This window comes from Bufo gargarizans, chromosome 2 (assembly GCF_014858855.1).
Source record: "Bufo gargarizans isolate SCDJY-AF-19 chromosome 2, ASM1485885v1, whole genome shotgun sequence".
Taxonomy (NCBI): domain Eukaryota; kingdom Metazoa; phylum Chordata; class Amphibia; order Anura; family Bufonidae; genus Bufo; species Bufo gargarizans.
This window is the reverse complement of record NC_058081.1, coordinates 549,926,161-549,951,857: the sequence shown is the minus strand read 5'-3', so window position 1 is coordinate 549,951,857 and position 25,697 is coordinate 549,926,161. Positions and strand designations below refer to the sequence as shown.

Sequence of the window (25,697 nt, the reverse complement as noted above, 5' to 3'; positions counted from 1 at the left end):
AAACGTTGCAATACCAGAAAATCCTTGTTGAAAAATTGCTGCAAAACTTTCCATCTGACAACGCTGGCTGCAAAGTCCGTATTTTCTTGGCCAACCGGGGAGGAAGACAAGGGGAACTCACAGCAGTTCCAATAGAGGCAGGGCAACACTCTCCAAAGCCTGGGACAGTTTAAAGACACCCCGCCAGCACCCTCACCCTGATGCACGGCCTAGTGTCACAAGGAGGGAAACATTTTGGAAGATGGTGAAGGAGACCGTGTCAGCGTCCTCAATGATCCCTCAGTCCCTTACAACTACTGGGTGTCCAAGCTGGACACGTGGCACAAACTGGTGCTCTACACCTTGGAGGTGCTGGTCTGCCCTGCCATCAGCGTTTTGTCTGAGCTGGTATTTAGTGCTGCTGGTGGCATTATAAGAGATAAGCGTATCTGCCTGTCAACGTAAAATGCTGACAGGTTGACTCTTATAAAAATGAACAAGGCCTGGATTGACCATGACTTCTCAACTCCAGCAGAGGAAACCCGATGAACATAAAGGCACTTTAAATGTGTTGTTCATAATGTACTGAATACACTGTATTTCCATGCACCTCTTCCACCACAAACAAGGGTATATGGTTAAATCTTCCTTTTCTCATCTTCCTTCTCCTCTTCCATTATATCAACACATACTTATTCGTCGCATATAATGCCCTCGCATATATGCCCTTCGCATATAATGTTTTACAGGGTCAGCTCAGCTGCAGGCCCTCACATATAATTTTTTTAACGGGTCAGCTAACCAGCAGGCCCTAGCAAATAATGTTTTACAGGGTCATATCACCAGCAGGCCCTCTCCTACAATGTTTTACAGGGTCAGCTCACCAGCAGGCCCTCACATATAATTTTTTACAGGGTCAGCTCACCAGCAGGCCTTCACCTACAATCTTTTACAGGGTCAGCTCACCTAAAGGCCCTCGCATATAATTTTTTAGAGGGTCAACTCTCCTGTAGGCCCTCACCTACAACCTTTTACAGGGTCAGCTCACCAACAGGCCCGCACCTAAAAACTTTTATAGGGTCAGCTCACCCGTAGGCCCGCACCTAAAATATATTACAGGGCAGCTCACCTGCAGGCCCGCACCTAAAATCTTTTACAGGGTCAGCTCACCTGCAGGCCCTCACCTAATTATACCTAATAGGTAATTTGCGCGCATGTTGCTATGATTGGATTTGGTAGACGTAGCCGTTTCTCAGGTTCCCTCTCCGGAATCGAACACTGATTCACTGTTACCTGTGGTCACCATGCGCTGAAAATAACATTGAAAGTTAATAGGGCAGACATCCGAATGGATGTGAACGAGGCTCTCCTTTATGTGATATACAGGTTGTACGGAGTGCCTCTTCCTTGTAATTTTTTTGCAGCACTTGCATTTTATATATAAGTAAATATACAGGAAAGAATGTTTCCTAAAATGTTTTCCTCTAAAATCGATTTTATCTTTGGTTTTGTGCACATTATTGTCAGTCTGTAAAAGTGGTGACCTGGCAGTCCAAGATGCATCCAGACATCCTCCCCATGCTGTTCCCGAACCATTTTGGTGGTGTTTCCATCAATTTTTAACCCTTTCCTATGAACCAGTTACCCTACCCTATTCAGATCACGGGGTGCCTGGTTTAATGCTCGGGTTCTCCCATTGACTTCCATTATACTCAAACATCCCAATGTGTTCAGCCAGAGCACCCAAGCACCTAAGCACCTTGGTGCTCGATCAACATTAGACTCTGTCATTTTACCACTCACCATCACCTCCACACTCTGTAATTTTGCCACTCAGTACCCTTCTCTGGATGCTGCATCCACCACCTCCAGACTCTTTAATATTGCCACTTGGTACCCTTTTCCTGATGCTGCATTCGCCACCTCCAGACTCTGTCATTGTGCCACTCGGTGTCCTCCTCATACTGCTGCCAATTCCAGACTCTGTCATTGTGCCACTCGGTGGTCTCCTCATGCTGCTTCCACCTCACCACTATGTCATAGGTCCACTCAGGGCTGGCATCAGCACCTTGCAAACTGGTGGCCCACTCAGGACTATGCTGAAGATCGCTGTACAAGGGAATCCCCCAGTGCTACTACAGATCGCTGTATGGGGAATCCCCCAGTGCTAATTTTTTTTTTTTGCAATTGTAAAAAAATGTATTACACAAAATAAATGTGTAATAACTAATATATATATATATATATATATATATATATATACATATATATATATATATATTCATATTCATACTTCTGATATATATGAATGCATATTATGTGTGAAACTACTACTGAGGTTTTTAGCCATAATATATGTATAGCAGGTTAACATGAAGCTCTATAGCTCAGTGGTGAAGGTTCTTGACTTTAATGTAGAATGCTCTGAGTTTGAATCCCAGCATAATCATTTAAAAAATAGAGGCTAAATAAAAGTTAAATAGACACACCAACCTTTTAAATTTGTGTAAGGTGGCAACCCTAGCAGAACCCCTGTCCCCCGGTGACCCCATAACTTTTTTTATAGTTATATCTACAGAGATGTGTGGGGGCTCATTTGAGGGTAATCAGTCTTTTTTTACAATACCATTTTGGGGTGTGTATGACTTGATCACTTTTTATTCCATTTTCTTGGGAGATAAAGTGATAAAAAACTGCAAATCAGCCTTTACATCCTTCACCATATGGGCTAACTTTTTTTATATTTTAATAGTATGGGTGTTTTCGCATGCGACAATGTCCGTAATTACTTTTTATTTTATTTTTTATTTTTGGGGAAAGTGGGGTGATTTTAATTTTTTTATATTTTCAAAACTTTTTTTTTACTTTTTTTAAATTACTTTCACTCAGATTGCAACTTATACAGAATAATGGAAATTGCTTCATTATTCTCTATAGAAATCACTATATCACAGTTTAGTGCTGCCACCTAGTGGCCTGAACTGGGAAATACTAACAATAAGCCTGGAAGCCTAGTACAGGCCGTGGCTTATTTATAGAACAGGGTGCTTTCCCTGATCTCTGCCGGGGAAAGGCGTGTCTGAGCAGGAAGCCTGTGCTTCCGTTTTTTAACACTCTCAGATGCCGTGAGAGTTATCGTTCAAGGGCCCACATGTACCTGGACCACTGGTCCACTCTGTGGACTTCTAATGCTGTTCCCACCCTCCCCACTTTATGACTGGTCCACTATTTTGGCTTTCGACCTTGCTGACATCATCATTTGTTTGACCTTTCTTCTGATCTGTAAGAAGTAAGGAAAAATGAGACGCACAACGGATCCTGTCTGAGCAACAGCTATAAGGCCTGTATGGTTCCATCAGAATTGATTTATGATTTAGTAGCCAAAAGCAGGAGTGGGTACAAAACACAGAAGACATGCAAATATTCCATTCACGTGTCATCTCTGTTTTAGATCTACTTGGCTTTAGCAATACTGATGGATTATTGACCAAATGCTGACTGAGCGAAGGTGTATGCTCCACAGACAGGATACGTATTTTGGGGGTTATTGTTCTGACGGATCAGAGGAAGGGCAAAATCAGTGACGTCAACACAAACTTACTGCTGACACCCTCTCCACCCTGTCAGTGGGGCTCTACTTGTATACGTGTTTAATAGAACAGGTTCTGTAGACATCTATGTGGAATCATCTGGCGACGGTGTAAAAGGAGTGCGCTTCTTCTTCGCACTAACATAGACCTGTAAGACTGAGTTCACACTTGAGTTATTTGGTCAGTTTTGGCCCCGTGACTGCCCTAATAAGTGAAGTGTGCAGTGATTCTAAGAGTGATGCCTGACATCTGCATGTCATACTGACTCACAGTATTATTTCACTACCAAAGCAGACTCTCTATGCGTGTTACTGCAAGGCACAATGTTCTACACCACTATAAAGGCTCTCTGCAACCAGGAAATAGCAGTTTTTTTTACATAATTCACCGCAAATTTATTTGGATCGAACTGAATTGTTCCTGACAAATTCAACGAACTGGTGAATCGAATTTTTGAAAAATTCGCTCATCTCTAGTAGTAATCGTAAAACACGCTTAACTCGGATACTTTTTCAAATACAGTTAATCTTAAAGAGGTTTTCTGAGAGTTTGTTTTCCTCTAGATAGGTCATCAGTATCTAATGCTGAGTGTCTGACACCTAGGATCCACGCCATTTAGCTGTAGCGCCGCGGCCTTCTCCAGCTTTTCCTACGCCGTGTGACATCACGTTCATTGGTCACATGCCTAAAGGCAGCTCGGCCCCACTGAAGTGAATGTGGCTGAGCTGTGATACTAAGTACACAGCTTTGTTTGGTGAGCTAAGAAAAAGCCACGTCACTATTGAGTAATGATGTCACTGTCATGTCATCAGTGCAGGAGGGGCCAGAGCTCAGCAGTGGAGAGAAGAATGGTAAGGAACTGTGATGATGTCAACATCATGTGTCATTGCAGGTGGGGGCGGACCTCAGCAGTGGAGAGAAGAGTGGTAAGGAACTGTGATGATGTCAACATCACGTGTCATTGCAGGTGGGGGCGGAGCCCAGCAGTGGAGAGAAGACATGGTAAGGTCCTGTGATAATGTCACTGTAATGTGATCAGTGTAGGTGACAGTAGTGAGTCTGAGAAACCTTGGAAGTTGCAGTCCTCTCATTTTATACTATCTCTCTGAATTGTCTTCTGATATTTCTTATAATAATGGCCTGGACATTCTGCGAATTGTAGTTCTCTCACCTTATAACACCTCTCTGAATTGTCCTCTGAAATGCCATAATAACAGCCTACACATGCTAGGAGTAATCTTCTCTTCCTTTATCTCTTCTCTTTAATGTCCTCTGACACTGGTATATACTGTAGATTATGGTTTCAATTTTGCGTGTTGTATCATCACCCACTGTTCTGGATAAGGGCTTATGAAAGTGGTCACCCTACCATATGCCATTTATAATACTGGTGTTTTCTTATATGGTAGTGCCGTGTGCCCCCTCAGGCACTAGGGCTTGTTCTGCACCCCATGTAGAGTTCTAATAGCACGTGAATTTATTCACTCATTGTTCACAGAATAATCTTTCAGCTCCTCTGTGAAGTCATTGGCATAAGGTTGTCTTCATATTGCATTCTGTACGTATCTTGAGAATTAAGTGAAGAAGAACACACCATGCAGTGCAAGCAGTCTTAGCTATTTTTAGAGGTTCCCATATCGGTAAATGGAGAGCAAGCCATGCAAGCACAGCCACCTCTTCATTCACCGCTATCGGACTTCCAGAAATAGCTGAGTCAGCACTCAGCTATTTTTGAAATTCCCTTAGCGGTGAATGGAGGGTGATCGCACATGCACAGCTGTTCTCCCTTTACTTTTTTGCATAAACATGGGCATATGGGAAAGACATGCAAATGAGCAGAACCTGCCTTGTTTTTCATCTGTCATAAGACTATGAAAACCAATAGATGGCGCTATTGAGTTATAAACAGCGCCCTCTATTGGTTTTACAGTCTTATGACAAGAAAAATATTCTTGTCAGAAGATTATGAAACCAATAGAGGGCACTGTTTATAACTCAATAGCGCCATCTGTTGGTTTCATAGTCTTCTGACAAGAATATTAGACAGAGTCTTATGACAAGCTTATTAGTGTATCCTTTTGCATGGAAAATTCGCGATTAGAATATTTGCGATCTACACTAAGATGATATCTGACACTGGGAAAGCTGGATAATAACTCGCGATCTACACTGAGTTATTACCCAGCTTTTCCAGTGTCAGATATTATCACTGACGTACTACATAATTATTACACAATATTCGCTATATTGCTATATATTTGTTTTTTAGAATATTACGAATATACATACCTGGATTTTGGCATATAGCCTTTGTGTGGTTGTCTATTGTATGTTGTACATAATAGGAGTCTAAGATGCATCCAGCTATCCTCTTAATGCTGTTGCCAAACCTTTTTGATGGGGTTTCCATCAATTTCTAACCTTTTTTTATGAACCAGACACCCTCTTCTCTTCCGAGCAGGGGGTGCCTGGTTGTCTCCCATTGACTTCCATTGTATTCGCGTACCCAAATTGTTCGGACGAGCACTCAGATCTGCCGAGCATAGCGATGCTCGCTCATCACTAGTCTGCACCTATCTACATTTGTGGCCTATTGTAGCAATAAGCTACAAATATTTAGATAAGAACTCCCCTTTAACATTGGGGATAGTGGCATATCATGAAGGCACACTTAAAAGCTGCGGACACTATTGAATGCAGTTGATAAAAATAGCTTAGATACAGTAAGTGTTCATGAGCAGAGATGAAGGCCACAGGTTAAGCTGTAAGACAGCTTCTCTGATGGATTTTATTGTAAAGAAAGAGCAGCCAGGACTATATGAGAAAAGATGATCTAGCCTTCCCTGATGCCATACTACTCACACAGGCAACACTGTTGAAGAAGGTTCCCCTGGACCGAAACGTTCTGTGACTTACTGTGGAAAAATTATGATAAAAATATCTGGATCAGAAATCCCTTTGATGTCTCTGTAAAGGATAATAAACTATATCTTTATTTGCAACATAAACATTGGAGTGCAGCGATTTTCCTCTTTACTTGGCATATTGACCTCCTGGTCATTTCGCTAACACCAACACGTGACAGTATACAGACCCCAACTTTGTCTATATATGAGAAAAGATGACAAACAGTTGTAATTTTTTAAAATAAAGAACAACTGGAAAAAGGTTTTTTATTGGCCCAAAATGAGTACAATGCAAAAATACAAAACAATATACATTTAAAAGGTGTGTATAGCTTTTAAACAATCACTATACATCATTACAAAATTGCAGCAGGAACACAGGTCCTTTGGTAGTGTTCTCCTCAACATCATTTAAAAACCCTTTCAGTATCTACCTATTTCATTGATGTTAAAGAATATATCTGACCATTAACATAGCTCAAGGTGATCACAAATTGATGTTTGGTTGAACAATAGTAAAATAACCAATATGGAACAGTTTTAGAACATAGCGGAGTGCACAGGAGTGGTTCCTTTGCCAGCCTTTGGAGTTCTTTGCACATCATAGACTCTATTAAATTATGACAACACAGTCTCTGAATTCTTCATCAGGACATTGGAGCACTAGGTGCCTCCTGATTTTTGCTGAACTCCTCTACAGACATGTTACAGGTAGTTTTGCTGCTTCTCTCAATGACTGGACGATCCATGCAGTATCTAACTCTCTGGTCTGCTTAATGATTTGACTAATCTGGAGCTGGTGAAATCCACTGTTCTGGAGCTGCTCCACTTTTCTAGAGCCACTACTTCTGCTGGTTCTCTTCAGTGCTCTGCACCACACTGTTCTCTGCTCCCTGCTTGAACCTGTACTGCTAACAGAGGTGGCTATTCTGGACATATTGACTATACTTTGCCTGAAGTTCACTAGCCATGAGTCCATCAAGTTGTCCCAATATGTTCATCCCAAAATTACAAAGATCGTGCCCTTTTCTTCTGGAGTTCTTGGCCCCAAACTAGTGTCTTATTGCACCATCACAAAAAAACACCATTTAATCACCCACAAAGTCAGAAAAATCAACACTGTAAGGGTACAGGAGCCAATTTCTAAGTCTGACCATTACATTTATTAAGAAAGTGGCACAATCTAAATGGATCTATAAATGATGTTCAGGGTCAAATCACCCCAAATTACAGCAAAAGTAACACTGCAGGGGTACAGTGGCAATTTGTGATGTCTGGACATGACCTTAAACACCATGGAAAGTGGTGCACCATGAAGGAACCTCTACTGATCAATAGACCAGGAAGCACCATTCCCCAACTGCAATTAGGTTCGATTGGAGTTGGAATTCTAGTGAAAGGTGGCTGTCCCCATCCATCTAATACTTGTCACCAATTCAGTAGATAGGTGGTAAATATGTGTGGGAGGAATACCCCTTCAATTTGTAACCACTATATATAAAGGGGACAAGCAAGACATGGATGTAACTATTGCTGTAATCCTGGACCACAACCTCAGATCTGGATGTTTTTACTGTTTGAATAATGCAGCTTTTTACAAAGTGAATGATGCATGTTCATAATAATATATAAACAAAACGAATATAAAAAGTGTACATAAGAAAAAATAATAGCAAAAAGACAGCTATGAACAGCCATGTTTAAAAAAAAATGTGTGAGTTGCAGAGACTGTATATGAAATTGTGACAACCATGCCACCTGCTGGCACATCCAAAGATTGCAAGACTTTTGAAATTGTAGATGACGTTTTGGCTATATAATACCGACTCTATAAAAGAAAAAAAATATTAATAATTTAGTTGCCCAAATATCAAAGAAATACATTTTATTTTATGTTTTGGAGATACAATTTTAGGTAACACAATAGTTATCAGTAGAAAAACTATGGCATCAACATTAATGCATACCTCTCAACCATCCCAGATCTGGCAGGAGAGTTGTGAGTTTCAGCAGCTACACCACAATCCTGGGATGGCTGATGTGTGTCCCGCTTTCAACTGTCTCTGCACCCTGTTGAATGCAAGGGGTAGGCAAGGAGCCATCAGCTCCACCGTTCACTGGCCTTTGCTCTGCCGCTCTGAGTAACAGTTCACAAGCTAGGGAATGCTGATAATTCCTTGGCCTGTGCGCCCTTGTGCTTAGTTAAGCAGGCACAATGATGTCCTTTCATTGCATGTGCTGCTGCCTAGTGCAGGTGAGTATTATTATTTATTTTATTAACACTATTCTAAGGTGGGCACTAAGGGGGCATTCTGCTGTGTGTGTGGAGGAACTAGGGTAGATAACTACTGTGTAGGGGCATTAAAGGGGCATTCCTTCTGTGTGGGCACACTTAGGGGGCATATCTACTGTGGGTGGGATTGGGTGTGTATAGATAGGCATTGAGCAGAGTTATGGCTTAGTGTAAAAAAAAAAATAATTGCCATGGATTGGGCTTTTCAAAAGTTAGAAGTTATGATAAATAGATTCAAAAAGTTTTTTTTCTGTCTGATATTATTGGTGCAAGGAACTAATGACAGAACCTATTATCATTAACAGGGTTGTCTGGAATGTTAAGAAACTTCAAAAGCAGGCCATTATATAAAATAAAGAAAAATTACCCGCCCTTGAAACCCTTTAAGACCCTTTAAGACACAGGCAGTTTTCACCTTCCTGTCCAGGCCTATCTTAGCAAATCTGTCATGTGTCATTTAGGGTCTATTCACACGTCCGTTTTTTCTTTCCTGATCTGTTCCGTTTTTTGCTGAACAGATCTGGACCAGATCTGGACCCATTCATTTTCAATGGGTCCTGAAAGAAAACGGACAGCACAATGTCAGATTTTTTTTCAGGACCCATTGAAAATGAATGGGTCCAGATCTGGTCCAGATCTGTTCAGCAAAAAACGGAACAGATCAGGAAAGAAAAAACGGACGTGTGAATAGACCCTTAATGTGATAATATCTTTGGAATGCTCTTACTTACCCAGGCCATTGCACTTTATGTTAGTAATAAATTTGGGTCTAAATGTTTTACCTTTATTTATTAAAAAAGTTATTTGGAAAAATTCGGTATTTTCTATATTTTAATGTCTTTGCTTTTAAGACAGGCAGCGATACACCACAAAATAGTTATTAATTACCATTCATCATATGTCTACGTTGGCATTATTTTGCAAATGTCATTTTATTTTTTTAGGATGTTAGAAAACTTTAAAAAGCTATTTTAACATTTTTTTCAAGAAAATTTCCAAAACTCAATATTATGGACCAATTCAGTAAAAGTGAATTTGAGAGGATAACATACTAGAAACCACACATTACTCACAACTCATTTTAGAAACATCGATAACCCTTTAAAGCAGGGGTGCACAACCTTTTTTGGTCTGGGGGCCGCATTGTCATAAAAAAATGTGGATCGGCGCTTATCCCACACAAGCCAGTGCAAAGTGACTGGGGAGAAGTGATCGCTGCCACAGTCGTGCTGCAGATAATCAGACATCTTTCATTCTGATAAAATATGCAAATCAGCCGACAAATGAGCAATTCCTTGTTTATCGACTGATCAGCTGCGCGATTATACCGGCCAGATATAAGATATGGGCGCTCCTATGAACACTTGTTCCCAGTAATTGTCCCAAATATCGTGCTGCAGAATAACCCCTGAAACCGAAGAGTTATACTTACCTGCTCCCCGTCTCTCCGGTTCTTCGAACTGCCTCCGCTGTTTACACCTGGCAGTGCATGGACATGGTCATACACCACTCCAGACAATGACTGGCTTAGGCGGTGATGTGGCCACAAGCAGCGTGTCACTGCTGAAGCCAGTCATTGACTGGAGCCGTGCAAGTGACCATGGCCATGCACTGACAGGTGTAAATAGAGAAGGAACCGGAAGATGGGGGCAGTGCAGAGGACCAGAGCGGAGTGGAGCAGGTAATTATTAATTTTCTATTTTAGAGGCCATGCTCCAGGCCTCATTTTTACCAGAAAAGTGGCGACATTTCCTATTTATAAATCAGCGGTTTCCTTCACTGCAGAGGACGGAGCTAACTGGTTATTATCATCTCCTGCCAATCCAGTTATAGGCGTCCTGCAGTAACCAGTAAGCACATTACCTTGCTAGTGGGGAAGGCGCCTATTGGTTAACGCTTGAATGACCAGGCCCGAAAAGGCCTTAATGACCAGACACTTTTTTGTGATTTAGCGCGCGTGGTGGTTCAAATGGTTGTAACTATCTTATTTGTTGGACTACCAAGATAATTTTTGCAACAATTTTTATTTAGGGGAAACTGTACAAAACGTTTTTAAAAAATATATATTTTTTCAAACTATGGCTCCTTATTCTTTAATCATGCAAACTGACACCAAAATAAATTATTATAATTAGATCTCTATTTTGTGTATTTTGCTATATAATATGAAACGTTTCACGTGAATGGGGCGGTAATGGTGACGGTTTTGATTGGTGTGGGTGTCTTTTCTTTTATGTATGATTTTTTTAACTTAATATATTTCTGCTACATAATATGTCCCCCAAGAGGTCATAAAAAGACCTTGGGGGACACTGTCACTTTTTTAAATGAACACTCTCTTTTATTAAGCACTTTTTCCTTTTTATTTTATTTTATTTTTTTATTTATTTAGTTTTCAAATTTTAATTTTTTTTTTTTTAACTTTCTTTAAAATATATTTTTACCACATAATTTGTCCCCAAGAGGTCACTGAAAGACCTTTGGGAGACAATAAGTGACTTTTTTTTTGTACTATTTCCACTGTAACTGGATCATCCAAAGGAGCCCCAGTTACAGGGAAACCAGCCTGCTGCGGAGGCTTTGCACCAGGGCAGCGCTCCTCTGTTTCTGAGACACCCAGAGATCACGTGATCGCTGGGTCCACACTGCAGAGTGCTCATAGTGGAGAAGGCAGAAGCGCTAATAAAGCGCTTCTGTCTTCTCCTCGGCTTCCCCGCTCTCACTAATAGCCGGGGACCCTTTCCGCTCCTGCTACAGTGCAGGAGCAAAACCTGTGATCCATCTGCTGTGCGGCGCTCTGTGCAGAAACACAGCTGATTGCAGGATCAGCTGTGTTTCTGGCCAGCAGGGCCGCAAACCATGGCTCTGGGGGCCGCATGCGGCCCGCGGGCCGCAGGTTGTGCACCCCTGCTTTAAAGTGTTCCACAGGAATTAAAGCAAAATGGAGGGGAAATGTTAAAATCCCCTTTTTTTATTTTTCATTTTAATCCATCCTTCCTCTAACACAGAAAGGGTTGAAGGGTTAACAGCAAAACAAAACACAGTATTTATTACCCTCATTCTGCAGTTTACAGAAACACAGCATATGTGGTCATACAATGCAGCATGGGAAAACTGCAGGGCTCAGAAGGGAAGGAGCACCATAGAGGTTTTGGAGGGGAGATTTTGCTGGGCTGGGTTTTTGTGACACCATATCGCATTTGAAGAGACCCTGAGGTACCCCTACAGTGGAAACCACCAAAGTGTGACCCCATTTTGAAAACTACACTCCTCAAGGAATTTTTTAATGGGTGTAGTGAGCATTTTGACCCAACACGCGTTTCATGGAATTTAGAAACACTTGGCTACAATAAATGTCCCTTTAGGTCAAATTTTTATTTTATTTTCACAAGGGATAACAGGAGAAAAAGCACAAACAATTTGTAATCCATTTTATCCTGATTATGGAAACATCACATATGTGGTCATAAACAGGGAAGGAGCCCTATATGGCTTTTGGACAAAAAAACTAAAAAATCATGTTTTTGTGTCTCCAATATTTGAGAGCCTTATATTTTTTTATTTTTCGACTTTAATTGCTCAATATCATGCATTTTGTGAGACGAGGTAATAAAAAAATGGATGTCAAGCGCATTTTTCTTTGTACGGTAGACCATGTGATTTTTTTTTTTATAATTATTGTGGACATGGTAATACCCAATGTGTCTATATTGTATTGTAAATGAGTGCTTTGCTTTTTACTTAAAACATTTATATTTTTATAACATCCTTTTTTTTCTTTTTTTTTTGTCCCAGTATAAGATTTTTCAGGGTCTGATCCCTTTTCCAATGCAGTACAATACATGCTTTATTGTGCTGCATTGAACTGTCAGTTTTAGGCCTTTTTCAGTATATTGCGGTCCAGATCTGCAAAAAATATGGATGATGTCCGCGTGCATTCCGTTTTTTGGCTGGCCCCTGAACAGTACTATCCTTGTCCGTTATGCAAAAAAAATATGGAAATACAGAAACAGAAGGTATACAGAGTACTTTCCTTTTTTATTTTGCGGATCCATTGAAATAAATGGTTCTGTATATGGAACACAAAAAACGGAACGGAAACAAAAAAATAAAAATAAATTTGTGTGCAAGGGGCCTTACACTGACAGTTCACCTATGAGACCTGGCCTGGGGGCTGGGCCTCATAAGCTTCATGCTTTTAAAATGATTAGGGATAAAACCAGATGCCGAATATGGCCACTGGATTATTGCAGAAACCTTGTCCATAGCACATGATCGCTTGCCACGTCTCTCTCTATGCTCAGCTCACAGGACAATGGTGGAGACCACGTGGGATGAGGGTTTTATAGGGCTGAGACATCACAGGGGATGGGTACTGGCGGATTGGCTGGCTGCGTAGCATTATGGGTCATATCATGTTCCTGAGCTTCTTACTTTCACTTTGTAACATGTGCAGCTGTCCTTTTAGAAAAAAGTTATTAGTTACCACGAAGCGCGAGGATATTCAGATTCATGTCATATTGGATTCTTCCTAAACTTTGGACCTAATTCTAACATTCACTGAAGCAGGGCCATAGATTTTTCCTGGGGGGGGGGGGGGGGGGGGGGGTTCAGCTTTCTCAAATTATAAGACTTTATCTAGCAGACACACCAGGGTTTGAAAAAAATATACCAGCCATATCATTCCTAAACCAATCCTTTACCTTCAGCAATACCGATTTAGTTGTTTGACACCATATGGAAAAAACATGTTTTAAAAAGACTCGTAATTGGTACCCAGGGCCGGTCTTTGGGGTGTGTGGGCTATCCGGCCGCACAGGGCGCCATAGCAACAGGGGCGCCGGGCGGCCGACAGCCCGCCGCAAACTAAGTCTATTTACTATTTTGTTGTGGCCGCCCGCAGGCCAACTAACAGCATGGCCTATAGAAAGAGGAGGGGGCGGGGCTCGGGGCCGCTCTCAGCTCCGCTCTGCTGCCTGGCCTCCTGTCTCTTTAAGAGAGCAGACCAGCGGCTGCTGGAGCGTAACGGAGCTGTTGCACAGCTTTTGATGTTGCCACTGAGCTCTGCCCCCAGGGCCCAGAGAGAAGAAGGAAGGAGTGAGCCTGAGCGCCAGCCAGCAGCCACAGCCTGAGCCAAGTTCCACCATAAGTTACAGGTATTTGGTAGTACAATTTTGTTCAAAGATAACAACTGGAAGGATCCCATCTGCCACTGGCCCATCATGGAGTAGGAGAAATGTGCCATGGTGGGGGGGAGGCTCATAGAGGACAGGGGGACAGTGTGCTTTCCTGCTACTACATCAACCCCCCCCCCCCCAGGGATTTTGGGGGCCATTAAAGGGCTTCTGTCACCCCACTAAACAGTTTTTTTTTTTTTTGTGGACTTATAATCCCTACACTGCGATTTATCCATACATAATGTGATTCATCATTTTGGTTCAGTAGATTTTGCTAAAAACGTACTGTTATAATATGTAAATTACCTGTCTACCAGCAAGTAGGGTGTCTACTTGCTGGTAGCAGCCGCATCCTCCTATCATAATGACGCCCCCTCCTCATGTTGATTGACAGGGCCAGCGAACGGGATCGTTCTCTGCTGGCCCTGTTTGCATTCAAAATCTGGCGCCTGCGCCATACCTGTCTTCAATTGGCGCAGGCGCACTGAGAGGCAGACGCTCGCTCGGCCGCTCCATCCTCAATGCGCCGATGACGTCACATCTACACCCGGCGCAGGTGCATTGAGGATGGAGCGGCCGAGCGAGCAGAGCCGTGTGGTGATCATATTTATTGTATGTATGTGTGTCCGTCCCTGTGTGTGTGTCAGTCCCTGTGTGTGTGTGTCTGTGTGTGTGTGTCTGTGTGTCCATCCCTGTGTGTATCACCATGCCCACAGTGTTCCTATGTCTTGACGCAGCTGCTTCAGAACGTTCTGTGCGGGGCAAGAAGAAGAAGATGGAAGAGGAGGCAGTGCCAGCATGGAGTCCGTGCGATAGACACAGGGAGGCACACTAAGGACGAAGGTAACACTTCCACATGATCTACACTAGTGTTATCTGTGGTTTTACATAGGACTGCAGGTAACACTACCACATTATTCAGCACTAGTGTAAGGGGGGGGGGGGGCGCCACAAGGTTAGCTCGCACAGGGCGCCTGAACACCTAAGGCCGGCCCTGTTGGTACCTACCCACTCCAGACTGGAGTGACAGTCTATGGCACGCATGACACATCACATTCTAGCTTACTCTTGTAATTTCCATAAGAAATTAAATATATGAATTGACACTGTCTGTAGCCTGGAGTGGGGGGTGGGGGTGGGCTTTCATTCTTCATGATTTTTTTTTAAACTATTACTTTTACTTACACTAGTGCTCCAGAGTCTCTGTCTGTCCCTCTCTCTCAAACTACTCCTTTTTCTTTCTTCTCTCTCTCTTCTAATCTTCTGAGATCTCCAGGCTCTGTGCTCTGTCAGCCGCCGCCCAGGAGTAGCAGGCACGCGCAGGCAGGAAGCTGGCCGGGATCCTGACGTACGACAGGTGGAGGCGGAGCCTGAAGGCAGCGTGCATGCCATGTGATCCTCAGCGTCATCCCTGCCTGGCTGCCCTGTGTGTGTCTGTGAGTTACTTGTGCCGTCGTACCTGCCCCCCTGCGCTGCCCGGCCCCGCCCTGCAGCCTCCATCACTTCTCTGTGTGCCGCACTGCCCGCGCCGCTATTGCAGGCAGCGGCACGCCCGGGCCGTTCTCTGGCAGGTTAGGAGGACAGACACTCTGGGGGGGGTTGAACCCCCCTATCCCCCCTTATCTACGTCCCTGCACTGAAGGGATGCTATGACCAATATTGGAACCAGGGCTGTGGAGTCGGAGTCGAGGAGTCGGAGTCAATTTTGGGTACCTGGAGTCGGAGTCGGCAAAAAATGAACCGACTCCGACTCCTACTAAATTTAAATTGGAATAAAAAAAAAAAGAAGAAGGTTTAAATGTCCGAATTCATAAACAGTTATAATTAATGACTTCTCTACTGTAAGAATAAAGGCCAATGCATGCAGTGCCTCACGTCACGTGTCGAAAGATTATTTTCCGGTCTAAAAATAATAAAGTCTGACTTAAGAGCCTCTATGAAAGAAGATCTGGCAGAGGCAATTCTCTTCCTTAGAACTCTACATTGAATTGATTTGCATTTGCTAAGCCTGTAACTACATTTTAAGATTAATATAAACCATTTCTAGGTTTTACAGATTTTGTTTTTGGTTCATATAGATAAGCTTTGTTTTTGTTCTAAAACAACCAAATAATGTGGTTTGTATTTTTTAACTTGTAAAGTTCCTGATGTTTATGCCTGCTGCTACTATCCAGCCACTTGATTAAAAAAAATGAATAAAATTGGTTGCTTTCATTGTGTTTGTCTTTTGCTTAAACTGTACAATACAGTAGACTGTTGGCTTCCCAGCCAGTAGTTATTTGGTAATGACATGTATGTTGCCTTTCTTTCCTTCAAGGAATGTATAAAATACATTCGCATATTAAATACAGAGGAGTCGGAGTCGGGGAGTCGGAAGTACAAAAAACTGAGGAGTCGGAGTCGGGGCATTTATCTACCGATTCCACAGCCCTGATTGGAACGCATACTGGTCCACTGTGATGCTGTTAGACCCAGATGCACAGTCACTGTGGTGCAGATTAGTTCATAAAAAATTGATGGGTTTAGTGCACCCAGGTAGGTATTCAGGGACAATGCAAACACACTGCGTCCCTGCACCACTGCTACAGGTGATCCCCCACCTAACTCAAGGTGATCAAGTTGAAACATCTGCTTACATCAAACAGTCTGCCATCACACTGTGCGTCAAACCGGATCCGAAGCACACAGGCTGTACTGCGAGCATGCATGAATCATGCGAGCATGAATCAACTTGGAGAAACCAACTTATTGTGTACATGCAGCTTGGGTTGATAAACATCTATCCATATCTAGCAGCCTGCCAAATCAAACGTGTGCCCACCAGACACGTGCAGGCATTGGCTCTGATACGGGCACAAATCAACCTGTTTACCTAGCTAACTATCGGTACACATGGCACACCCTGACTGCTAAAGTGCTCTAAGCGTTTTGCCTATTAAGGCTCATCAGGAGCACTAACACGAGCATTGCTATTCACAGGGTACAGTTCTACAACAAACAAGCCACCGCCCCATGTGCAGAGGCCGCTGCAAAACAGCACTAGAGTGGCCAAGCTGTTTTGCCGCGGTCTCTGCACATGAGGCTGGCGGCTTGTTTGTTGTAGAATGATACCCTACATAAGACAATCGCCCGAAATTTTTTAAAAAAAAATTCGAGATCAGGTGAAGGGATAAGTTAGGATGGAATTCTTAGGGGCTGAATACAAGAAGAAAAAGTTAGTAGGTGGGCTTATGAAAAAATGGAGGTGTATAATTCCACGAGTGTTCAATAGAGATGAATTACAGGATCTGATTCGTCCTTATCGTCTGACTTCATGGTATCTGAGAGAACAACTTAAAGGCAGATTAGGCGATCTGGGAGAAAGTAATGCTAACATCTGATTGAAAGACGTCACGAGGGATAGGAGAGGGAAGTTGGTATAAAACTATCTGGACATGTGCAAATTTAGTTTTGTTTATGTTTTTGTTCATGTATTTTATTTTATGTTTCATTGCCTGATTCTATGGAGATATCTTTTTCACAACCAATTATGTGAATGTAATAGAAACAGCTATTTTTTTTTTACATTGTACACCCTCTGTGAAAATATATATCAAATGTGAATGTGTCATCATTTAATGAAACAATAAAATTGTGTTTAAAAAATAAATAAATAAATATAGCTCTCAAACTATGGAGACACTAAAACATGTTTTTTTTTGTTTCAAAAATGATATTATTGTGTAAAACTAAATAAAGAAAAAAAAGGTATACATATTAGGTATTGCCATGTCCGTAAGAACCTGCTCTATAAAAATACCACATGACCTAACCCCTCAGGTGAACACTGTAGAAAAAATTAAAAAAAAAACGGTGTCAAAAAAGCTATTTTTTGTTACCTTACATCACAAAAAGTGTAATAGCATACGATCAAAAAGTCATATGCACCCCAAAATAGTGCCAATCAAACCGTCATCCTGCAAAAATCAAACCCTACCCAAGATAATCGCCCAAAAACTGAAAAAAACTATGGCTCTCAGACTATGGAAACACTAAAACATGATTTTTTTTGTTTAAAAAATGAAATCATTGTGTAAAACTTACATAAATAAAAAAATATATATACATATTAGGTATCGCCGCATCCATAATAACATGCTCTATAAATATATCACAGGACCTAACCCTTCAGTTGAATACCGTAAAAAAAAAAACGGTGTAAAAAAAGCCATTTTGGGTCACCTTACATCACAAAAAGTGTAATATCAAGCGATCAAAAAGTCATACCCACCCCAAAATAGTGCAAATTAAACCGTCATCTCATCCCGCAAAAATCATACCCTACCCAATATAATCGCCCAAAAACTGAAAAAACTATGGCTCTCAGACTATGGAAACACTAAAACATGATTTTTTGGGGGTTTAAAAAAAGAAATCATTGTGTAACACTTACATAAATAAAAAAATAGTATACATATCAGGTATCGCCGTGTCCGTTACAACTTGCTCTATAAAAATACCACATGATCTAACCTGTCAGATGAGTGTTGTAAATAACAAAAAAAGTGCCAAAACAGCTATTTATTGTTACCTTGCCTCACAAAAAGAGTAATATAGAGCAACCAAAAATCATATGTACCCTAAACTAGTACCAACAAAATTGCCACCCTATCCCGTAGTTTCTAAAATGGGGTCACATTTTTTAGTAAATTTCTACTCTAGGAGTGCATCAGGGGGGCTTCAAATGGGACATGGTGTCAAAAAACCAGTCCAGCAAAATCTGCCTTCCAAAAATCGTATGGCATTCCTTTCCTTCTGTGCCCTGCCATTTGCCCGTACAGCAGTTTACGACCACATATGGGGTGTTTCTGTAAACTACAGAATCAGGGCCATAAATATTGAGTTTTGTTTGACTGTTAACTCTTGCTTTGTAACTGGAAAAATATTATTAAAATGGAAAATCTGCCAAAAAGTGAAATTTTGAAACTGTATCTCTATTTTCCATTAATTCTTGTGGAAAACCTAAAGGGTTAGCAAAGTTTGTAAAATCCGTTTTGAATACCTTGAGGGGTGTAGTTTCTAGAATGGGGTGATTTCTATTATGTAAGCCTCACAAAGTGACTTCAGACCTGAACTGGTCCTTAAAAAGTGGGTTTTTGAAAATTTCTGAAAAATTTCAAGATTTGCTTCTAAACTTCTAAGCCTTGTAATATCCCCAAAAAATAAAATGTCATTCCTAAAATGATCAAAACATGAAGTAGACATATGGGGAATGTAAAGCAATAACTATTTTTGGAGGTATTACCTATGTATTATAGAAGTAGAGAAATTGAAACCTTTTTTCAAATTTTTGGTAAATTTGGTATTTTTTTATAAATAAAAATGATTTATTTTTTACTCCATTTTACCAGTGTCATGAAGTACAATATGTGATGAAAAAAACTATCTCAGAATGGTCTGGATAAGTCAAAGCATTTTAAAGTTATCACCACATAAAGTGACACTGGTCAGATTTGCAAAAAATGGCCTGGTCCTTAAAACTATCTACAGAGATTCCTTGTTTGCTGTGCTTGATTGCTTCCTATGGCTATTGTTCTGGCTGCTGCGCGCTAGCTCCAGTTCCTGCCTATTATTTGTTAATGCCTGCTTTCTATTACACACCGCTTGGGTTGAGGTACCAGCAACAACATTGGGGAAATATCGCTCGTGTAGATGGCTCACTACACTGGTGGTTGGGGCCACGGAACCTCCTGGATACAGGAGGTTCTCGATGATCTCTTCCTGAAATTTGAGGAAGGATTGTGTTCTCCCAGCCTTACTGTAGAGAACAAAACTATTGTACATCGCCAATTGAATTAGATATACAGACACCTTCTTATACCAGCGTCTGGTCCTGCGGGAAAGTAAATAAGGAGCCAACATCTGGTCATTGAAGTCTACCCCTCCCATGAGCAAATTATAGTTGTGGACACAGAGGGGCTTTTCAATGACACTGGTTGCTTGTTCAATTTGTATTGTCGTGTCTGCGTTAATGGAGGAGAGCATGTAAATGTCACTCTTGTCCATTTCATTGCGAGCAGTTCTTCATTACACAAGGCAGCCCTCTCCCCCAAGACGGGTGGCAACGAGCCGTTGGGGGAAGCCCCGGCGACTAGGTCGCGCGGTGCCACAGCAGCCAATCTGTTCTAGAAACAAATGCTTGAAGAGGGGCATACTTGTGTAAAAATTGTCCACATAAAGATGGTACTCCTTGCCAAATAAGGGTGACACCAAGTGCCAGACTGTCTTCCCGCTCCCCAGGTCAGTCAGGACAACCGACCGGCTCCAGGGTCTGATCTTTACCCTCATAGACTCGAAATTTGTGCGTATAGCCTGTGGCCCTTTCACAGAGCTTATACAATTTGACCCCATACCAGGTGCGCTTGCTTGGGAGGTATTGTTTGAAGCCAAGGCGCCCGGTAAAATGTATAAGGGACTCGTTTATGAAGATGTTTTGCTCAGGGGTATACAAATCTGCAAATTTGGTGTTAAAGTGGTCTATGAGGGGCCGAATTTTGTGGAGCCGGTCAAAAGCTGGGTGGCCTCTGGGACGAGAGGTGCTGTTGTCACTAAAGTGCAGGAAACGCAGGATGGTCTCAAACCGTGTCCTGGACATGGCAGCAGAGAACATGGGCATGTGACGAATTGGGTTCGTGGACCAATATGACCGCAATTCATGCTTTTTTGTCAGGCCCATGTTGAGGAGAAGGCCCAGAATAGTTTTAAATTCGGAAACATGGACGGGTTTCCACCGGAAAGACTGGGCATTATAGCTTCCCGGGTTGGTGGCTATAAATTGAGTGGCATACCGGTTTGTTTCTGCCACGACTAAGTCCAAGAGCTCCGCAGTCAAGAACAGCTCAAAAAACCCCAGTGCCGATCCGATCTGAGCTGTCTCAACCCGAACTCCAGACTGGGCGGTGAAAGGGGGAACTACTGGTGCGGCTGAAGTTGGGGGCTGCCAATCAGGGTTTGCCAGCACCTCAGGGACTCTAGGGGCTCTACGGGCCTGTCTGTGCAGTGGCTGCGACGGGGGAACTAATGCACGTGCCACCGTACCAGCTTCAACTGCCCTTCTGGTGCTCGCCACTTCACCATGTTCTGCGGCAGTGCAGGTACTAGGTCCAGGATGGGTTGCGCTGCTGGTGTATGCCTCACCACGTAATCCGACAGCGCCAGCCCCACTCTGCTGCCCTTGAAGCGGATCCTGCGCAACCTGTGGTCTAGCAACACGGGGCCAGGTACACCTGGTGGTATCAGGGACCTCAACCTCATCGTCCGAACTTTGGGTCAGACTGCCACTGCTTTCTACAGGTTCGTATCCTGACCCGCTGGATTCGTCAGATGAGGGTTCCCATTCCTCATCCGACTGGGTCAGAAGCCTGTAGGCCTCTTCAGAAGAATACCCCTTACTTGCCATTTGGTCAACTAAATTTAGGGGGTATTACCTGAGACTACCCAAGAAAAAAAGCAAGCCTGTCTTACAAATGGGAGGCTAGCGAAGTATCGGAATCCGCTGTGATTGATAAAAAATATCAAAACTGATTTTTTTTATCAACGCAGCGCTTGTGTAGTGATTCCGCAGTGATAAAAAATATATATATTTTTTGTCACTGCTGCGGGGCAGGCGTGGGTGAACGCACGTGTGGGCTACCGATCAGGCCTGATCGGGCAAACACTGGCCCAGATTCAGGTAGATTTGCCCATTACTTACACCTGAGCCGCTCAGCTGAATTTCTCTGCGCTGGAGCAATTTTGCCAAATTGCCACCTGATTCAGGAATCGTTTGTTCATTTAATTTGCTCCTGTTTAAGGCAAAGCTGAGGGCGCAAGGCCGTGCAAGTCAAAGTGGGTGTGCCCCTATGTAAATGAGGAATTTTCGGCTCAGCAGAGGTTTGCTAGCATAATTTCAGGGCAAATCCTGCTCAGCTGCTTGCACTGAGCAAATAAATAGGAGCAGACTTGCGCAGACTTGTTGCTGAATTTCATCCTGCTTTTTCCTACCCCCCCCTGAGCAAGGAAATTCAGCCCTTTTGCAAGACATGGCACCTCCCAAAGGGACCAAAATAAGGAAGGCCAACTTTGTGGCTGCAGAGATGGACATCCTGATTGCTGCACTCCAGCAGCATAAGGAAGTCCTATATGGTGCCCAGCGGGCAAACACCACCATTGCCCAAAGGAGGGCTATATATGAAGCCATTGCCCTGGACATCAATGCCCTGGGTAATGAAGTGCGTACCTGGGATGACATCCAGAAGAAATTAAATGATATGAGGCGCAGGGTCCGTGAAAAACTGGCTCTTATCAGGAAGCATACCGGTGGCACGGGAGGTGGTCCGCGATGTATGATCCGGCTCAATCAGGAGGAGCAGCTTATTGCACAAACGTTCGTGCAGGAGCAGGTGGAGGGACTTGAAGGGTACGACTCCACTGTTGGGAACTTGGGGACTGGTAAGTTATTTTTCTTTCATATCTGCTGTGCATCATGGGAGGGGGTACAAGTGAACATATGAGAAGTGTGTTGCACCAGCAAAATATGTCGTTTTGGTGTCATCCACAGGTGGTGATGAGGAAGAAGAAGCTGGGCCGTCTTCGGCTGCGGCTCGACCCAGCCCATCCAGACCAGAGCCAGGGGTCCAGTCAGGCCCCATGGACATTCTGGCTATGCTGGTCCAGGAGGAGATCATACCGGGGCCAAGTATGGAGGAGCAAGTGGTATTGGAGGAGGATTCCTTTTTCCTCATCCAGGAGGACTCTGGCTCCCTCCAGGAGGATACCACCATCCCTGTGCAACCCACCACCCCCCCGCCCAGCACGTCATCCCCCTCCAGGGCAAGCCCCTCCAGGGCAAGCCCCTCCCTTGTGGACCCCTCCCCTTCTCCCTCTGTCCGTGGCCGAGCCTCTCCTCCCAGGAAGGCTCTGTCCAAAACGAGGCATATATCCTCCAGCCTCCGTGACGGTCTGCTGGAGGAGCAGGCCCTGCAGACCCGCCATATAGGGGCCATGGTGGGAGAGGTGCGTCGTCTGGCGGACAGCATGGCATCCACCTCCACCTCTATGCAGCATGCCCTCACCCTGCATGAGGACCGGGACAAACATGTGGCACAGAGCCTGGGGGAAATTAGTGGCAACTCTAAGGCCATAGTCACCTGCTTGGTGGCTCTGGAGACCACACCAGCTTTGTTAAGCAGGATGACAGCTGCGGTGGAGGCCAATACCGCTGCAGTGCAGGAGGAGGCGAGAGTTACCCGCCGGCATCAGCGGGATACCACCACCCGCCAAATGCGGATGTTGGCCCAGACCAACACCATCCTTGCCCGCCTGGCCAACGCCATGGAGGGCATGCAGCCACCACCTGCAAGGAGTGTGGAAGTAGGGGTTTCACCTGCTGGAAAAGGGGTGTCACCCTCTGCCATGTGAAAGGTGTATGAATGGACAGCAACATAATTGGAGCCTTGACGCGGCGTTGCTGCTCCCTAATACCATGGGGTATTGTTGGGTCTAATCCAATTGGGGGTGCATGTGTCGGGTGTGTGCTAGGGACTACAGTGGTGTACATACATGCATTATACTTGTGACAAGATCAGGGTGTGTTTAATGTGCAAAGAGACGTTCCACAAGACCATTCCGGATTGCTCTTCCCTCAGAAGATCCGGTAGTGTTTCTTGGGGGGGGGGGGGGGTTGCGTGGTTCGGGGGTAAGGTCATTGCGTAGCTCAATGTGCATGCCCCTTCTTTGAGCTAAATTGTGGAGAATACTACATGCCCCTACGATTTGGCATACAAAGTTGGGTGAATACAATAGGGTCCCCCCTGATTTATCCAGACATCTGAATCGAGATTTAAGGATGCCAAATGTGCGCTCCACCACCGCACGGGTACGTGCATGGGCTTCGTTATATCTTTCCTCTCCTGGTGTTTGAGGGTTACGAAATGGGGTCATCATGTGAGGTCCCAGGGCATAGGCAGAGTCACCTGGAAGGGAAAAGACAGGAGGATGTTAGTCGTGCATGTGCCCCTTGTGATGTGTGCATCATGGGGGGGGGGGGGCAGTCATACCTGACACCCATGTCACTCACCAATCAGCCAGCTGTCTCCATACATGTTCTGGTCAAACTCGGTTGGGATGGGGCTGTGTCGGTAAATAAAACTGTCATGGCTTGACCCTGGGTGTTTGGCACGGACATGCCATATGAGGCCATGTGCATCCACAATCATCTGCACATTTATCGAATGCCAATGTTTCCTGTTGCAGTAGATATGCTCGAGGTGCCGGGGGGGGGGGGGGGGGCGTAGTGCCACATGGGTACAATCTATTGCACCCACAGTGCGTGGAAATCTGGCTAATAAATAAAAATCACTGATTGCCTTCTGCCGCACGTCAGCCGTGGTTGGTTTGATAAATTGTGTGCCCATTCGTCTGAGTATTGCAGGGATCACTTGGTGCACACACCTGCTCATGCTGGATTGGGACATCCCCGCCACCACTCCACCTGTGCGCTGAAATGAGCCAGTTGCCAAAAAATGAAGGGTTGCCACTACCTTCACCAGTGGCTGCACTGCCTGTCCCCGATGGGTCGGGCTGCTGATGTCATCCTGCAGGATTGTTACCAACTCAAGGATGACTTCAGGGCTAAAGCAAAACATGCGATACACCTCAGTATCAGTCATCTGAAAAAGGTTGTAGCGCCCTCTGTAAATCCTCTCCCGTGCCCTCCTACGAGTCGGCTCAGTCAATAGAATATCAAGAACCATAGCTGCCCCTGGCATGTTGGTGCACAGATGTGAGGTCCCGAAAATGTGGGTGCTCTGCTTGTTCAGATCGTCTGTCTAGGTGCTGCTGAAGTTGCGCGCTCCTTCAGATGACATTTGGCCATCTTTTGCTAACTTGCCCCTGCTTTTAACAGGAGCAAGTTTGCCCAGGGAAAAAAGCTTGCACGCTTCCAGCGCAAGATGCGCATCACACGCGCATGTTTCTGAATCATCGGCAGTACCTAATTTGCATATTCGCTGAGGGAATTCCATGAAGGCGCAACTTACACCCCGCGCAAAATTGCACGAAAATTGCGCAGGAACAGCTAGGCTGCGTGCGCGGGAAAATGGCCGCATTTCAGGCTTAACTGGTTTACAGAATCAGCCGCAAATTTGCATAGGAGCAAATCAGTACTTGCGCGGCCCAAATCACACTTGTTCCCGCGCAAGTGCTTCTTGAATCTGGGCCACTGTGTTTTGGGTGGAGGGCGAACTAAGGTGACACTAATACTATTATAAATCTGACTGTGATCAGTTCTGATCACTTACAGATACTATAAAAGTACCAATGCTGATTAGCGATACGCTAATCAGCGAATCAGTGACTGCAGTGCGGTGGGCTGGGCGCTAACCAACGCTAACTACCTACCAAAGGTGCCTAAACTATCCTAAAACCTAACCGTCAATACTGGTGAAAAAAAAAGTGACAGTTTACACTGATCACTTTTTTCCCTTTCACTAGTGATTGACAGGCGTGATCAAGGGCTTAAATAGGGGGATGGGGGGGTTGATCTGGGGCTAAATGTGAGGTGTTTGGTGCACTTACAGTGATCTGTGCTCCTCTGCTGGGACCAACCGACGAAAAGGACCAGCAGAGGAGCACAGAAGCCATTTAACACCTTATATTTATAAATATAGTGGCCCAGATTCAAGAAGCACTTGCGCGGGAACAAGTGTGATTTGCGCCGCGCAAGTACTGATTT

General features: G+C 43.9%; 1 long non-coding RNA gene across 1 annotated transcript in view; it reads right to left on the bottom strand.

Annotated features, from left to right (window-relative positions):
• Positions 1-6,725: 6,725 nt before the first annotated feature.
• Positions 6,726-25,697, bottom strand: part of LOC122926666 — a 44,563-nt gene continuing 25,591 nt past the window's right edge. Inside the window, exon 5 of the long non-coding RNA XR_006387699.1 lies at positions 6,726-8,303. This is a non-coding gene — a long non-coding RNA (uncharacterized LOC122926666). The remainder of the gene's footprint in view (positions 8,304-25,697) is intronic.